Consider the following 16,148-nt stretch of genomic DNA (forward strand, 5'->3'; position numbering starts at 1 on the left):
TGTGTGTGTGTGTGTGTGTGTGTGTGTGTGTGTGTGTGTGTTAGGAGCTATTGAAATTTTCATGGAATAGATATTGTCTGAGATGAGTGTATTAGTTACCTATTGCTGTGTAATAAATTACCGCAAAATTTAACCGCTTAAAAAAATACACATTGATTATCTCATAGTTTCTGTGGGTCAGGAGACTAGATAGACATGGATTAGCTGAATCTTTTGCTGAAGGGTCTCTCACGAGGCTGCAATCAGGTGTTGACTAAGGCAGTGTGTGCTCTCACTCTGAAGGCTTGAATGGGGAAGGATTTACCCCCAAGCTCTCTCGTGTAGTTGTTGGAAGGACTAAGTTCTTTGGTAGTTGTTGGACTGAGGACCTACGTTCCTAACTGGCTGTTGGCTAGCGAGGCCACCCTCAGTTTCTTGCCACATGGGCTTCTCCAGCTTACTTTGTCACAGGAAGTACTCAAGAAGAACGAGAAAAAGAAAACAAGACGGAAGCCACAGGCTTTTATAACCTAATCATGTGAGTGACTTTTGTTTTATCACTTTTGCTGCATTCTATTTTTCAGAAACAAGTCACTAGGTCTAACCCACCCTCAATGGGAGGGAATTATGGAGGACACAAATACCAGAAATTAGGGATTATTGAAATTCCTTTTAAAAGGCTGCCCACCACCACAGTGAGTCTTAAAGAATAAGAAGTTAACTAGCTTACTTCTCTCAGAGGAACCAGGATGAAAAAATGTCTGATTAGGAAAACAACATGGCATATGAGACATTTTGATGCTGCGGGATCTTAAAGTTTCAGGCTGGAGAGATAAGTAGGGCCTCGTTTGTCAGGAAAGGACTTGGACTATATTTTGGAGAATGATTGTGCTAGTAGAACTGAGAAGTAACTGGAGAGATATTGTCTTGGTTACTGTGCCTCCATAAAGGATGGACTTGAAAGAAAGAAGTCTAAAATCTGGGAAACCATGGAGGATATATTGTAGAAAGATGCCAGAGGCCTAGATGTTGGCAGTAGTTTGGGGTGGGAGAAAAGGAGACAGATCTGAAATATAGAGAAGAGGTCCAGTTGATTGACATTTTTTTCTTTCTGTATTTGTGGGACATTCAGGTGGAAACGTCTATATTTAAGTAGGATCTCCCTAAAAAGCAGAGCAGAGGATAGCCCCAGAGTTTCCACAGAGGAAGTCTCTTCACCAAGTCCGCAGGAAGGCTGGTGCACAGATCCCTAGCAGCCCGCCTCATGTCCCAGCGAAATCCTGGGACAATTAGAAGGTGTATTACTTCCCTGGGGCTGCTTTACCAAGTATCACAAATTGCGTGGCTTAAAACAATAGAAACATATTTTCTCACAGTGCTGGAGGCCAGAAATCTGAAATCAATGCGTCAGGGGGCCATACTTTCTCTGAATCCCGTAGCCTTTCTTGCCTCTTCTCAGTTTCTGGTGGTTGCTGGCAATCCTTGGTGTTCCTTGACTTCTGGATGCATCACTCCAATGATTGCTTCCATAGTGACATGCCATTCTCCCTGTGTATTGAGGTTTCACATGGTCTTTTCCTCTTCTTATAATGACACCAGTCATAATGGATTAGGGCCCATCCTAATGACCTCATCTTAACTTGATTACATCTGCAAAGACCCCCTTTCCAAATAAGGTCACGTTCACAGGTATTAGAAGTTAGGACTTCAGGGTATCTTTTGAGGGGACACAAATCAATCCATAACTTCTCTAACAGTGGCCTTTACGAAAAAAAGGTCTAGTTTAGGATAATTAGTAAACTTTAGTCAGGCCAGTTTCAACAGACTGATGAAGTTTAGTATTATCACACGATTTGCCTGAGATCTGCTTAGTAAAGATCAAGGGCAATCATTACCTGTCTCACTTGTGGTACCTTGCTAGATTAGGTCACAGAAAATCGTTTCTGTCGAGTGCTCACCACTAAGAGAGGAGGAAGAATATTCAGCTGGCTTTTTGTTACCTCACTATCCTTATTATTGGGCTGAGGTTCCCAGTCTCACTCATCATTTGCCTAAAGAAAAGTCTGGCCTGACAGGGGAATCTCAGGGTGTTGGTGTCTCCCCTGAAATTGTGGATAAAGAGGTTGGTTTTTTGTGCAGAGGGGGTCTATTGTATTTCTCAAAGGAGCCTCTGACTCAGTAATGTCTAGCAGCCATTAGACTGGACGGGTGGTGGTTGCTACATTTAGCTGCACCTGCAAATCCCCTGTGGAGACTGAAAGTGCTTGTCCCAACCTAAGCCTCTGATTCCGTGGTTTCTAGGTGGGCATCAGTCCTTCCCAAGCTCCACGGGACATTATGGTGAGCAGCTGGGCTTGGAACTGCTGCGCCAGCTGATTCCTCACCCCTCCCCCTCGGGAACTAATATTCAGACTCTGAGCGCCCCCTCCTCCCACACCATTTAAATAAGCAATAGAGCACACCCATCAAAACCCTCAGTGCCATGGGGAGGGCTTGTTGAGGCTCACCTCTGTTATCATTTAAAATACTTCTGGTGTACATTTCAGGAACTTCCCTTTCGGCTTCTCAGTGATTTCTGCTGCGACATGCGTTGAGGGGGAGAGACCTCTCTCTCCCACTCCCTATACCATGATGCTCTCAGGAAGAATCAGAGTAACAGAGGGGGACCTTGCATAGTTTCCAAAGGGGTGTGGTGAAAGGGGGGTGGCTAAGCAAACCCCCCAACTAGGTGGGGGGATATCAAAGGGAAAGCAGGCACGTGGGGTGGTGAGATCTGGGCCTCTACTGTGGACCTGAATAGTGAGTCAGTGCACAGACCTGTTGATTCTCAAAATGGGCCACAGTCACCTTTATAGGGTGACTCAGCAAGTTAATTTTCAGGAAGTGTTTTTCTTTTTTCTCTTTTCTTTCTTTCTTTTTTTTTTTTAAGAGCTAGTGAAGGGGAACAAGCAAGCCAATTGATACTACTGAAAAAGACTTCAGCTTCTGTCAGCTATGGAAAGAGCTTTAATTGTTTCATTAGCTGCCCACAAAAATAATCTAGTGACCCACACTTCTCCCCTACGTTTCTCCACAGACTGGTGTTGTATAAGCTGGGGGGTCTCGCTGCCATCCACACACAACCCACGGCTGGAGAGAGACTCAGATAAGACGCCGGTCCACAGCTGATTGCCCACAAACCCAGAACACACAGCCTTCCTCTGTGTCTTTTATCTCTCCGCAGACAGGAAAGCTGGGTGTGGAGTGTTGTGGCCCTGGCCAGGGACACGGTCCCTTGGGACTTCAAACTGCCCTGCCAGCAGCTGGGATGACTCAGACGGTGCTCGTTAGCCAGCAGAGGGGCCTGGGAGGGTGGGGCCGAGTGCAGCTGAGCACGAGAGACCTCCCCAGTTGCTCTATTTTAAGCTACAGGGTCTTATAATAGGTTTGGTAGGAACTACAGTATTGGCTGGGGAGTGAGGAAGGATTAAATACTGTCTCTAGGTCCCTGTTTTAATAATAACCCTTTCCGATTGCTTGATGTTTGCCAGCTGCTGCATTAAGTGCTTTGTAAGTATAATTTGATTTAATCCTTTCCAACAACTCTTAGGGCTAAGTATGATTATCCCTCCTTTTTTTTTATTTTTTATTTTTATTAACAAGGAGAGCGGGTGAAATGGAAGGTTCGAAGCTTTGGAAGCCTGCCCAAAGTCAGAAGACTAAATGCAGGGGTAGAGAGAGGACTTCGATGGGTCTGATTCCCTAGCCTGTGTCCTTGGCCTTCGTGATGGAGCTGCCTGTGTCCCCTCCCTGTGAGGATTTAATTCAATGAACATTATTGACAGCCTGCCATGCATCAGGTGCTTTGCTGGGCACTGCGAAGAATGTAAATGCGGACACACGTGGCCCTTGTTATCAAGAAGTCACTAGCCTTTAGAAGAACTGCCCAGGTGAACTGGAAAAACATTCTTTTTAGTCTCAGTTCTATCCTTCATCAGTGGTGTGGCTCTGGCTCATTTATTGAGTCCAGGATTCCCTTTTGTTCAGCTATAACATGGAGATAACGAGACTATTGTGAATCTAGACAAGAGACGGGATGGGGACAATGTGTTGAAAGTAACAGGTGCTTAGAAAAGGGCAGCTTCCCTCATTTTTTACAAGATACCTGGGTTTTAGCTGGGTTGCTTCTGAAGCCAAGTACACTTAGGCCAAACTCAGGAGTGTCAATGCATCTGAGATACCTCTCTTTCTATCACACCTCACATTCTGTCACTCCATCAGCAAGTCCTGTCAACTGTACCTTCTGAGTACAGACAGACTGTGACCTTTCTCTGTTCTAGTCCAGTCAAAGCCACCATTATCCCTCCCCTGGATCACTGTAATGACCTCCTAGTTGGTCACCTGCTTCTGCCCTCAGTCTCTGTTCAAATATCACCTGAGCAGAGAATACCTCTGAGCATCCTTTAAAAAACTGCACCATCATCCGTGATACCCCAACCCTGCTTTATCCTTCTTCCTCACTTGATATAGATTTGTTGATGTGAGAACAGTCTAGATGTGTAAATAGTCTGATGTCCACTCTAGAATGTAGGGTCTCTGAGGATGGGGGTCTTGGCTTTTCTGTGTACGGCCCTATGGCCAGGCCCTAGAACCTGGTACTCCCAGATACTCCCACACCTGACCCCTTTCAGTTCCTTCTCAACACAGTCTGCTCTGCTTCACTTACATTTTTAATATTCAAAAATTCAGAAAGGTAGAAATACATGGGAGAAATTTACCCTTCTTGGCAGTCTCAGAAATAATCAGGTAATACATTTAAAACAATTTGAATGTTTTAATATAATTGAGTATTTTAATTACAAAGATTAACCAACCCTCTTTACCTCATATATGTTCTAAATTTTGACGTTTCATTTAAAGCATTTGAACACCAGAGTGACCCGAGTTTGGGGTCTATGCTTAGCCTCATTAATAAATTTAGGGTTATCAGCAAACCCTTAGCCAAATACTTCGGGAATGTTAGACCTAAGAAGCCCACGTGCGTGTGGTTGCTGACTGTGTATGATGCCCTGACAACACACCATACTTGACTCACATATTCATGCAGCAATTCATTCCTGAACTGCTTATTCAGTGCCTACTGTGTGCTGTGCCTACAGTTTCCTGTCTCAGTTAGAACCTTGCACTGACATGGTGTCATCCTTCACGTGAGTTTTCATTGTGCCATCCTGCAAGAGCCGTGGTTGTGGTAGCAGTGAAAGAAGATGGCGTGGCTTGTGGCCAGTAGGTGGTTTTTAAAGCCCATGACCACCAAGGAGGCAATATTCTGAAGTGGGGAAAGTCTTGGGCTCAGAGACAGGAGAACAAGGATCTCATCCAAGTTCTGCAACTAACTTGCTGAGAGAACTTGGAAAGTCACTCACTCTCCTGACACCAGTTCCCACACTGATAAAATATCAGGGGTTGAGAGAGAGAGAGAGAGAGAGAGAGAGAGAGAGAGAGAGAGAGAGAGAGAGTATGTGTGTGTGTGGTAATTCCATAAGTCCCATTAAAGATACCTGATCTTGACTAATTTTCTTGTGATTTGCCACCTATTCTATAAATTGAGTGCGGGCATAAACCAAATTAAATCACACTCTTACCCAACCAGCCAAATCATCAAAACCCGTCTCAGCAGCACTTACCATCAGCTGCTCAGATTACCTGGAAGAGCCCACGTGGGGTGGGGGGGGCAGCTCTTAGTGCTGCTTTTTGCATGTTTATGCCAATCTCTGGCTCTTTGTGAATACGAGGATGATTCTCTGGTCTTTACCAGAGCCTCCCATCTCCAGAGAAGGGTAAAAAAATTGAGAATTCAACCCCACCTTAAATGATAGTCTGAGCAGGGACCAAAATACTGATTGTCACCTGTGGCTTTCTGTTACTCTCAAATGCAAAATGTCTTATAATGAGAAGAGTTGTGTAGAATATGCTGGTCTTGAAGCTTGGCCAACTTGACTGACACTTGTATATCATTTCAAGCTTTTAATGTTTTAAATATACCACGAGGTTGACTTGTATCTTGTTCAACCTGCTGTGAAACAGAGGGAAATATAGACATCCTGGACAGGTTGATGTTTACTGAATTCTGTGTCAAATGTAGTATTTCTTTTTTTTATTAGTTTCAGGTGCACAAAGCAATGTAATAGACATTTATCATTTATATCCCTCACACAGTGACAACCCCCCTCCCCCCACCCACTACCCCTCTGACATCGCACACAGCCATGACATTTCCACTGTCTCTATTCCTAATGCTGTGCTCCGCTTCTTGTAAATATATATATATATATATATATATATATATATATATATATATATATATATATATATTTGTAGCTGACATTCATTATTGTTCAGTTTCAGCTTCAGGTGTGCAGTGCAGTGATCAGGCATCTACACCATCCCTGAGGTGGTCTCCCTACTGAGACAAGTATCCATCAGATACCCTACAAAATCTTTACAACATTATTGATTACATTCCCCAAATTGACTTTCGTTTCCCTGTGGCAATCTTGTGGTTACTGACTGTGCTTTCTAATCTCCTCACCTTCCCCCTTATCCCCACCCCCACCCCATCTAGCAACACTCAGTTTTTCATCTATTTCTCTGAGACTGTTTCTGATTAGTTCATTCAGTTATTCTTTTCTTTAGATTCCACATATAAGTGAGATCATATGGTATTTGTCTTTCTCTGTCTGACTTATTTCACTTAACATAATGTTCTCTAGGTCCATCCATGTTGTTGCAAATGGTAAGATTTCATTCTTCTTTATGGCTGCATAATACTCCATTGTATAAATGTACCACAGTTTCTTAATCCAGTCATCTACCGATGGGCATTTCAGTTGTTTCCATGTCTTGGCTATTGTGTATAGTGCTGCAATAAACATAGGGGTGCATAAAGATTTTTCAATTAGAGTTTTGGATTTCTCTGGATAGATGCCTAGGAGTGGAATTGCTGGGTCATAAGATAGTTCCATTTTCAGATTTTTGAGATACTTCCATACTGTTTTCTGTAGTGACTGCACCAATCTGCAATCCCACCAACAGTGCACAAGGGTTCCCTTTTCTCCACATCCGCGCCAGCAAATGTAGTATTTCTAAGCTTTGTTCAGTGTTGCCTTGTAATTGAATAGGAGCCTCCTTCCCCATGGTTGTAGCTCTGGCTGGAACACCCCCAGATGACATCTGCGTTTGGAATGCCACCAAACAGGGCCACGCTTTATCTGCAAGAGGACGCCAGTGTCTGGTAACCCATCAACCTCGTGTCGTCTCTGAGGGGTGTTTCATTTCACCTGATAGCAGGCGACTTCTCTGTCGAATACAGAGTGACCACGTCATCCTATCGGATTCCTTGCCAGGGACTCCCACAGGAGGACAGATTGCCTTTGGGTGCAAATGTTTCCTTAGATAACCTGTAGCTTTCTTTAATCGTTTCTCTCCACCAACCAAACATAAAACGAGGGTGACATTCTCCCAGCTCTTTATTTTGACAGCATGGCAGGAAGATACTTTGATATATTAACTGAGTTTTTGGTGGGTTACTCCACTCCTGCCGTTGGGCAGACGGAAACCACGCTCTGTGCCTCAAGGGAGAATCGTCATAGCAGAATCGGAGGAAAAGAACCAGACTCTTGGCTTTTAGGTTCCAGAGATGAGAAAGATCTGGAGGAATCCATGGGGAAGCACAGCCAGTTCTCCCACCACTGGAAATTAGATGCAGTTGCCCAAGACAGAAAAGTCAGGAAGAGGGGGAGGGTTCAGTGAGGCTGCACAAGGGACCAGATGTGGACACTAGCAGGGTCAGCTGAAGCAAGCACTGTCCCAATCTGGTACCAGGAAGCTGCGAGGAAGCTTCTGTGGGATCTGTGGATGCCAAGCTCTATTGACAAGCATCCTTCATCTGCTACATGCCTTCGGTGCCCTTCCCTTCAGGGAGCCTGCCCAGGAGAAACACTCGCCTGTATCCCAAATCTTTGCTCCGCATCTTTTTCCTGCTCACTGAGGGAGAGATTTCTTTCAGCAACCTAGGATATATAAGCTGTCAGGGAGCTGCCTTTCTAGTTCCTTTTGTTCTTCCCTAGAAGTCCTAATGCATCGCCTCTGAACAGAAGAACACTAGGTGTTGGCAAGCCCTATGCTTCCAGTCACACTTCAACATACCTAGTAGAGATCGTAAAGCTGTCAGAATATGGGGCTTGAACAACATACCAAACAATTGCAAATTAACTAACTCAGATGTATTAATTCTGTAATCCTTTCAGGCACACACAGGACCCAGAACTATTCATTGCACCTAAAGAACATTGAGTTCAAATTATTCGTACGATTTAGTGTTAATGTTTTATTGTAATTCATTATAGAGCCTAATGTGCATGGTCAATTTCACCAAAGCAATTTGGGAGGATACAACTCTAGAATCATTTCTCTTTATTCACACTCTTTTCTCCTCACCTGAAGCTTGGATATCAATTCTTGATTTAATTAGACAAATTCAGTAGGAGTTGGTTGAGTTTTCTTTCACTTAAGTATTGTTCCGTGTAGGCTAGCTGTTATAGACAATCCCAAAATATAAAAATGAGTTAGCAGAATGAAAAGTTCATTTGTGGGTCATGTAAAGTCCAATACTGATGTTCATGGTTGACAGGCGCTTTAGGCTTCTCTCTTCCAGGGGGTGATTCGGGGACTCAGGATCTTGTGGCTCTGCTATTTTTTGTCTTTAAGGTTAATATTATGAGCTGAACTGTGTCGCCCCAAAATTCATATGTTGAAACCTTAACTTGCTTTACCTCAAAATGTGATTGTATGTGGACATAGGGGCTTTAAAGTGGTGATTGTTGAAATGGGGCTATTGGGGTGGGTACTAATCCAGTCTGAATAATGGCCATATATGGAGAAGATATTTGAACATATAAAGAGACATGAGGTATGCATATCATGAGGACACAGCGAGAAGCCAAGCAAGCCAAGGAGAGGGGCCTCAGGAGACACCAAACCCTGCCAACACCTTGATCTTGGACTTCTAACTGGAGCATTGCAAGAAAATTCCTTTCTGTTATTTAAGCAATCTGGTCTGTGGCATTTGTTATGGCAGCCCGAGCAGACTAATAAAGTGACTTTGTGATCATCCTGAGAACAGATGAGGGGACAGAGATTACAGAATCCCATCTGGGAGCTCTCAGTGGGCCTAGTCTTTCGGTAGTGTGAGTGGTGGGTAGCTTTTCAGCTATATTCCCTGACCCAGAATTTAGTCACAAGTGGTAGTGGTTTCACAAGTGTTCACTTATAATTATTCGTTCATATATGTTTTAAACACTCTTTGATGTACTTGTGGTGCATACCACAGTAAAAAAATTGAAAAGCAAAACAAAAATGAAAACCATATTCTGGCACCTCAAAAGTAGTACTTTGTTTCATAGAAGGATTACTTATTTCCTTTTTCCTGGGTTTAGGAGTCAGGAAGGGAAAAACAATCTTCCTATCTTCTTTTAGAAAAATCTCTCATGCTTTGAATTTATATCATTTTTGTTGCTGTTGTTGTTCGCATTTGTAATTAAACACAATGAAGAGAATCATAGTTTAATTACAAATGCAAGTTGAATTCTGTTATTAAGGACATTAGCTCTTCTTGAAGAAACTTATGTTGCTTTCATTCTCTATAAGGCTGTTCTGAAAATAGCCAATGGCATTTCTTTCACAGACTTACCTTTGTTTCCCCCCAATTTCTCAAAATTAGTGTTTTATTGCATGAATGCACATTCATTTCCTCCATTATTTTTCTCACACAAAAAAAGACAGTCGATGTTCAGAAATGAGTAGCTGACCAAAAAGCCTATCTCAGATTTTTGTGTTTGTATTTGGGGCCCGCCATACCTGTTGAAGGATGGAAGCCTCCTGAGGTTTAAATTACGGTTCTCATTGCTGTCTGAGACTGTTGCTCTTATTCAGAAATATACCATCTGAGAAGCAGAATTGTGTGGCAGTGAAGGGCATCGAGCCTGACCTTGAACTCATCACGCAATAGCTGTGAGACTCTGGGCAAGTTATTTAACCTCTCCAGGACTAATCCGTAAACTAAGAATAATAACAGAATCAACCTTATATGATGAAATGAGGTAATATATGGAAAGAACTTAAAACAGCGTCTGGCATACAGTAAGTGCTACATAAGTATTTGCTACTATTGTTGTTAATACCTAGTGAGGTATTATCATCTTCTATGAACAAAAAGCTGCCAACCTTTTTCTACTTTAGCATGCTGTTTTCCAGGAAGAGTAGAAACTATCAATGTGAAAAAAGATAATATGTATTATTAAAAGTGCAAATTAACTAATGGAAAATGAGGACAATTTCCCAAGAGGCTACAGGGAGGAAATGAGCAGCTGTCTTGGAGATTCACAAGTCGAGGCATGCCTCCAAATCCCACTGCGTCAGGAAAGACTTGCACTTCCAACCCATCCTCACAATCACAGCCCTGGGACCTTCTTGCCCAGTTCTCCAGACCCGCCCAACAGGAAAGACTGGCATGGTGTCGCAATTCCATTCTTAGTGAGACGGTTATTTTTTTTTTAAATTTTTTTTTAAATTTAAGTAGAGTTGGTATACAATTGGTTATATTAGTTTCAGGTGTACAATGTAGTGATTCGACATTTTTATACCTTTCAAAGATGTGATCACCCCACTGTTGTTATTTTAACCAGAGAAAGGAACTGCATAATTGGTGAAAAATCCCAAGCTTAATCTCTAAGCAGTTAGAGAGGTCTGGAGGTTTGAGAGAACGGAACAGCTAGGCCAAGACTTGCCAAGTATGTGTGGGAGTGTCCATGACTCAAATTCAAAAACTTATTTCTGAAAGTAGGTGAATGAGGGAGGGAGGGAGGGAGGGCGGGGGAGGGGGAAAGAAGGAGGAGGAGGGGAGGGGGGAGGGGAAGAGGGAGCAGACACAACTATTTACCGTGTGACCCTCTCTCCTTTGACTTCTCACAAAGAATTCTTGTGGGGTCCGAGAGGGCCCATCCAGAAGACTGAAGTTTTAAGGACGCCCTGCCCGTGCCAACCTCCGTGTTCTCACTTTATGCCCAGAGGAAGGTTTTCTCCCTTCTCCCTTACTGGGTGAACCGCCTCAGCCTCCCCAACAAAATACTGAACCGGAGGAACTTTCCAAACATCAAAGTAGGAATCGGTGTGTCTGTGAGGATAATAATCGAGGACCTTCTCCATGTGAGGGAGTGGTGGTCCCCTAAGGCAGGAATCCATTCTTAAGTCAAACGGTCTTGAGTTTCACTGAGTGGAGGACCACAGACATGTGACTCTTAGGCTCTGACGCTATTGCTACATATGCAAGATTGGGCAAATTAGTTTTATATTTTGAAGTCTCAATGTTCTCATCCGAAAAACAGGTATTCTAAAATCCACTGAACTAGTTGGATTCAAGTTTTCTAACTTCAGACCTGGAAGTAGAAGCAAATTCGTTTCACCCCAAGTGATTAGGCCTTTACACAGACAAGCCCACTGCACGGGGTATGACTCACACAAAACACAAACTTGAACATTGCCTCCAGCCTATTTCCTACAACAGGAGGGAAGAGAGACAGAGGGGAAAGTGGTCCCAGTGTTCTCTACTTCAGACAGGCACTTCACTAGCGCCCCAGAGACGTGGCGCGGTCACTATTCCAGCAGCTTACTGGTATCTGAAACAACTAGCCTCTGAACTGCGTTATCGTACACTTCTGACACCAAACGTATGGGAGTTTTTTTCCACACCAAGTAATTCCCCAGTTCTTGGGATTCAGTTCAGTCGATACCACTTTCCCGGAGTTAGTGCAGGTTAAGGGCTCAGTCCCACAAGACTGCCCTTACACCCATAACTTCTGAGCTCACTGGCTGCACATCTGGGGTGCCCTCAACCCCTCCTCAGGTTTGATAGTTACTAGAATGGCTCACAGAACTCAGAAAAACACTTTGCTTACATTTACTAGTTCATTATAAAGAATACAGCAGGACCACTCACTTGGAAGTGATGCATAGGGCCAGGGATGGGGGGAGGGGCGTGGATCGTGAAGACCTGCTCCGGACATGTCTCTCTCCCAGCACCTCAACGTGCTCACCACCAACCCAGAAGGTCCAGAACCCAGTTGTTTAAAGATTTTTATGAAGACTCCATCAGGTAGGCACAATTGATTAAGTCATTGGCCCTTGGTGATTGAACTCCACGTTCAGCCTCTCTCCTCTCCCTTGGGGTTGGGGCTGAAAGTTTCATCCCACTAATCATGCTTGAGCCTTTTTGGAGACCGGCTCCCAGCCCCCAGCCATTATTAGCATATAAAAGACACTCTCATCGCTCCAGAGATTTCAAGTGTTATTTTAGAAGCTCTGTGTCAGAAACCAGGACTAAGAACCAATATGTATTTCTTATTGTATCACACTGACTCTGTTCATCCAATCAGAAGAGGAACAGCATTTCTGCAGCGGGATCTCTGCAGAGACGATGGTGATGGGGAATGTGCAGGCTGTATGTCCTGACACATCATGGCACCCTGGAGAGATGGGCATAGAGTCCTTTCTAGGGGCCAGTGTGGTCCTGACTCATTGCAGTGGCCAGGCTTCAAGGCCTGGGATTCCTACCATGGGAAAAGAAGAATACAATCCAGTCATAGTCGTCTGTTGTGATTCAGTTCTAACAAACTCCTCCATTCTTCTCAAGGGGCATTTGCCTGTTTATGTTTAAGGCCTGTGGTTTCAACTAAGGTGGGGGCATGCTGATGACTGGAAAGAAAGCCCCCGACAGGTGGTTTATGTCAGGTAGTTTTCCAAGAAGCCTACCTTGCAAAGTTACTATAGGATAAGTTATGTGAAATACTTATCAAGATTCTAAACACAGCATCTATTACGCTAAGCGCTGGAAGGTGAATAAGACACACTCAGCCCTGTTCTCGTGATCCTATGGTTTAGTGAGAAAATAGAAAAATAAATAGGCCATGTGAACTATGGTCGACCAGGGATGTCATACAGAGTTTGTGGATGTCAATAGATTTAATAATCTTTTCCTTCAAAATTTAGGATTTTGTATCTCTGCTTAAAAATGGCTTCCCCACTCAAGACTGTACACAAATTCCCTTATGATTTCTTCTAGTAGTTTTATGGTTTTTCAATTTAAACTTTTGACTCCTCTGGAATCTCTTTTGGCTTCAGGAGTGAAGCTGGGATCCAGATTTATTTATCTTCAAATGAATTGTCCCAGTACCGTTTATGAAACAGTGCTCTTTTTCTCATTGATTTGAAATGCCAACCAGACTACAAATTACATTCTGGATTGCAGTTTGGTCTGTTTCTAGATTGTACATTACTGTTTATTTCTTTTGTAGTTCCTAGGTGTTTTAATTATTGTACCTGCATTTTATGTTTTCATACCGGAAAGAGCAAGTTTCCAGAGAACCTTAAGTATTTTCAAGTGGTGAAGGGAAGGTGCAAGCAGAGAGGTTGGTGATACTACAGGAGAAAGGTGGTATTTAGATGGGAGATTCATGAGAGGCAGGGAGATGGTTTCCCAAGGCTGTTAGAGGAGTTAGTCTTTTTTCTTATTTATTTGTTTTCTCTTTTCTCTCTCTCTCTGTTTTGTTTTCACAGTTGACATTCAATATTATTTTATGTTGATTTCAACACATTTATATAATTTATGCAGTGATCCCCCGATTAGTCTAGTATTTACCTGGCACTATACATTTAGTTATTACAATATTATTGACTATATTCCCTATGCTGTACTTTATGGTAAAAATTTGTAACTACCAGTCTGTACTTCTTAATCCCTTCCCTTTTTCTACCCAGGCTCCCAAACCCTCCCTTCTGGCAACTATAAGTTTGTTCTCTCTGAGTCTGTTTCTGTTTTGTTTGTTCATTCATTTTGTCCTTTAGATTCCACATATAAGTGAGATCATGTGGTATTTGTCTTTCCCTGCCTGACTTATTTCACTCAACACAATGCCCTCTAGGTCCATCCATGTTGTAGCAAATGGTAAGATTTCATTCTTTTTTATGGCCAAGTCATATTCCGTTGTCTAGACCAGGAGGAAGGGTGCGCCTGACACTGTGAGGGGACAGAGAGGGCAGGATGGCAGCAGCAGGCTCACCCCCCTTCTTGGGGAAGCTGTCACCTTCTTTCTGATGCTGGCAGTCTCAGGCAGCCCCCTTTTGTGCCTGTGACTCTGTGTCCATCGCAATCATCCCTGATTGAATCAGAAAGACTTGAGCAAGACGTCATTTCAGAAGTTATTGTAAACCTGTGAGATGATGTGATATGAAGAGGTATGTCAAATATGGGCGAGCTAGCTCAGTCAGAATCCCCAGTGTGTTGATTTGCTGAACAGTCACTTTCTTGTTCCAGAAAAACGTATAGACTCACACTGAATTACAAAGCAAGTTTGAATGCTGCCTCTCTTCCTCCCTAGATCCAGGAGTAAAGGAGAGAATAGTGTCTCTGTCCAAAAGCAAGTCAAGGATTGGAATTTCTTACCGCCGTGGTCAGGGTCCAACTGTTACTCGCTGCAGAGAAAGAGACAGGGACTGCTGCTTCTCCCAAGGAGGCTTCCGGTCCTAGAGTCTTGCCTCGTCTAATTATGGAGAAGCAGCAAGCCTGCCAGGCTGTCTCAGCAGGGCCAACACTGCACGCGTGAGCGGATGTCCTGTTGTTACTCCAAGCGGCCCCAGGACAGATGGCCACAGTGCCCTTTTGTTGCGCTGCAGGAGTTACACACCTGTTTTGTTTTGTTCTGTTTTTTAAATAACCAGCTCAGAGTCAGTCTAAAATTCTGACTGCTGCTCTATACGCACATGGCATCGATCTAGTTTATGCTTAAAGGTTTTCATGAATTTAAGAGAACAGTCTCTACTACTAAGGGAAGAGAGTCTCTTTACAAAATGACATTTGTTTTTTTGGGTCCATACCTTCAAAGGAGATTCCTCTGGGGGCCCTATCGATTCATTAGGTTAATGGTCTTCAATTTGCTTTAGGCATACGGTCCCCATATATTTGGAGAGTATGCAGAGGCTTTCCAAGGGGTCCTCAAACCTGGGGGTAGTTTTAAGGAAAGAATTTCCTGATTCTCAACTTTTATATTTATACTTTTCTAAAATTTATTCGACTGAGAGTTTGCCTTTAAAGCCTCTTTTAAAACCACCCTATACTCATTATGACTCTTCCTGAGAAGTATGGTCGCTGGGTGTGAACACCAGTGCATAAGAAACTGAAGGACAGTTGGAGGTTGGCGAGGTGTAAAGAAAGTGAATGATTAATGATGGGCTGATAGGGTTTTTTTTTTTTTTGCAAATGAGGGAGATTTCATTGGAGGAGAACATAAGCATGTTGTTAGCTTTTAATCTGACAGCTAGTGATTTGTTTTTGATATAGACAACAAATAAACTTATTTTTAGCGGTGTATCTTCAAAATAATTTTATATTATCAGGAAAACTGAAACGTGGTTCAGATAATTGAGTAACATTTCCATACCCCAATTCCTTCCCTTTCTGTTTATGTGACCAAAATTTTTCAATTGTTCCCTCCCCACAAAAAACCCCAAGCAAACAAAAAATGAAAACAAGAATAAAATTGATGCTAAACTACTTTCAGTGTATCATCCAAAGATACATTAAATAATTGGACAAAAACCAAACAGTTAAAATAGTCCCATTCCTGTCTTAAGAGTTCCTTCCCCATATATTTTATATTTTTTACTTTATATTTAATGACTTAAAATACGTAATATTTAGGTGCTTTGATCAATTGTTTACTGATAACTGTAAAGATAATTCAATTCAGAAAAAAATTGTTTAACATAGAGCTTTATGGTCAAAGGAAATAGTTATTTCAACTTATATACTTATTTTTATTATAAAAACATAAGTGATCAATAAAAGATTTTTGGCATAAAGGTATTACATTAGGATATAATTCTGGGGGGGAGGGGTTAGGAAAGGCGGAGAAACAAAGCCAGGGCCTGTGAACTCCTTCTGCCCTCAGGTGGGCCCCTCCTTGCTGAGTTTTAGAGGCTGGAGGCCATCTGATGAATTCTGTGACTTCCTCTCCCCCATGATGATAGATATGATCAAACCTTAATTACTAAGGCTACAGTACATTGGTCTCCATCACTTA

Source organism: Rhinolophus sinicus, chromosome 4, assembly GCF_057876585.1.
Source record: "Rhinolophus sinicus isolate RSI-liver-muscle chromosome 4, RSI-T2T, whole genome shotgun sequence".
NCBI lineage: Eukaryota > Metazoa > Chordata > Mammalia > Chiroptera > Rhinolophidae > Rhinolophus > Rhinolophus sinicus.